Source organism: Nelumbo nucifera, chromosome 1, assembly GCF_055504915.1.
Source record: "Nelumbo nucifera cultivar China Antique chromosome 1, China Antique-T2T, whole genome shotgun sequence".
NCBI lineage: Eukaryota > Viridiplantae > Streptophyta > Magnoliopsida > Proteales > Nelumbonaceae > Nelumbo > Nelumbo nucifera.
Window position 1 is genome coordinate 16,450,358 of NC_142649.1, and position 2,405 is coordinate 16,452,762.

Genomic DNA, 2,405 nt, shown 5'->3' on the forward strand with positions numbered 1-2,405 from the left:
TCTTACAGTCTTTACCATCTACGGTATTGTTCTTTGGTTGTCCTCATCTTAGACTTGTTAATATGCTACCAATTGCTCTATTCATGCGCTTACCGGAACCGCTTTGGCGACCAGAAACCGGGTCAGTAGTTCGACCATCCGGTCCAAATACAATTTTAAAAATAATTAAAATAAAAAAAAAAGTCTAAAAACCGTTGTCCAGGTAAAATGGGTTGATGGCTCGACCACCCAGGTCAGCAGGAACTGATAACCTGGCCGGTTTCTAGGCTGAACGGTCCGACCGTCCAAGTCAACCACAGTCGGTATTAAAACCTTAAATGAAATCGTTGACCATAGTAAGGAACATTTGAAGAGGTGTCTTTGTCGGGTCAGGTGGAGTCGGCCATCTTCTCCAGCTCGTGCTTCAGAAGTACTTAAATCACCAGGAGGTAACCTTTGTCGGGTTTGTACAAGATTAATGTTGATGGTGTTGCCTCGGATTCCATGGAAGGTGTTGGTACTATCATGAGAGGCGACAGGGATTAGAGTAGTTTCGTGGCTGGCCGCTCCAAGTCGATATCCCCTTTTTCACTTTTTCTTGAATGACTATTGCTTGTTCGTGATCTTTGCTTGCATAGGCATCATTTTGGAAGGAGATGCCAAAGTGATAACTCAAGCCTTGTTGAAGTCTTTTTCCCTGTATCTGATATCTCTTGGTGTGTATTCAATGCAGAGTGCAAAATCTTGTATCTTGTATTTATTTGTATTTGTACTCTTTTTAAACCGGGTCAAAAGAGAATTACCAAACGCTCATTTCATCTCTTTACTGCACCGATATGACCCATGTTGACGGGAATACTAGTTCTTTTGGCCCACCACTTGGCTCAGATGGCATTAGCTCCTAATATGGATGTTCCTTGGATTCATTCTTATTCTGAATCCTAATTGTTTTCATCCTCTACTGAAAGTTGACTTGATGTGGCTTCTTTCTCTCTTTAAACAATGAGTCCTATTATGTAAAATGAACACTGTTTCACACAACAAAGAGAAACCTCAGCTTCTCATTTCGTGGGAATTGTGGTCCACTGAAGTCATAAAGTGGGATGCATATCAATTCAAAGGTGTGTTTCAGTTGCGTGGTTCAAAGGAGCTCATTCCATCCTTCCTTGAGTTCAGCAGATTTGTCAAACATTCGAAAGGAGAAAGGAAATGTAATAATGAATAAATTTTGAAAATTTGTATGAATAACAGGGATATTGTTGGTACATAAATATTTGAAACATTTATAGTTAAAGGATAGTGAAAAAAAAAATATATCAAGTATATATCAACATTGATTTGAACTCCACGTAGGACATTTTGCTCAACATGCATAGTAAAATCACAAAAGTGCGGCTGATTTTCACCTATTCTGCTATTCACCTTTCCATGTGGATTTAAAGGTTCCATGCTTACAGATACTAAAATTTATATGGATAAGATGGAAATTTGTGTGAACAAAAGGGGTATTATAGGTATATAAAATTTTATCATTGATTAATGTTGTGAAGCGAACCAGAGTTGAGGATACATACAATAGAAAAGATAAGATGGAAAATGCCTAAATAAAAAGGGGTATTATAGGTATACAAACCAATAGCTAAAATTGAGATGTAAACAAAGGATAGAATAGAAAGTCAGATAAAGAATATAGGTACTTTATTTTAAATATCTAAAAGTTTGATTGTAAACCTATTAATAAATTAACATGATAAAATAGAGATTTGTATAAATAAGGTCTAATAGGTATCCAAAAGTTGGACCAAAGTGGATGGGCGTGAAACTACATCTTTTAATATTTTTATTTATAATAATATTTATAGAGATAGATAACTAGCTTGTTCAGCGGCGCATAGAGTTACTGATTGGGGTCTTGGGGTGTCAATTGGACCAGATTTGGTCCAATCTGATTCGGTCCAATATGAGTCCGTTATAGATGGATCAGATCCAATCCAATTCAATGAATACTCTGGACCATTTTGGATTAATCCAATTCAATGTCTGGACCACCCCAATCTGTTTAAATTGGTTTTAATTTAGATTGGTTCTAACTCAAGCCTGATCCATTGAAACCTGTATTCTTATCTCCTATTAATGGACTGGATATTGGTTCAATCTAATATAAATCCATTACAATTAATCAAACCCAATTCAATCCAAGTACTTTGGACCATTAAGTCTGGACTGGTCCAATTCAATATGCATGCCTTATTGGTCTGTCTAATCCACCTAAATCGATTTTAATTTCAATGGGGTCCAACCCAAAACCGGTTCACTGACACCTCTAGTTACTGACGTACATACATACATGGGGTGTTTCTTTACTGGACATGATAAAAGCCCGTTCATGACTACTTACATAGTTACATGGTTAAGGCCAAGGTTCA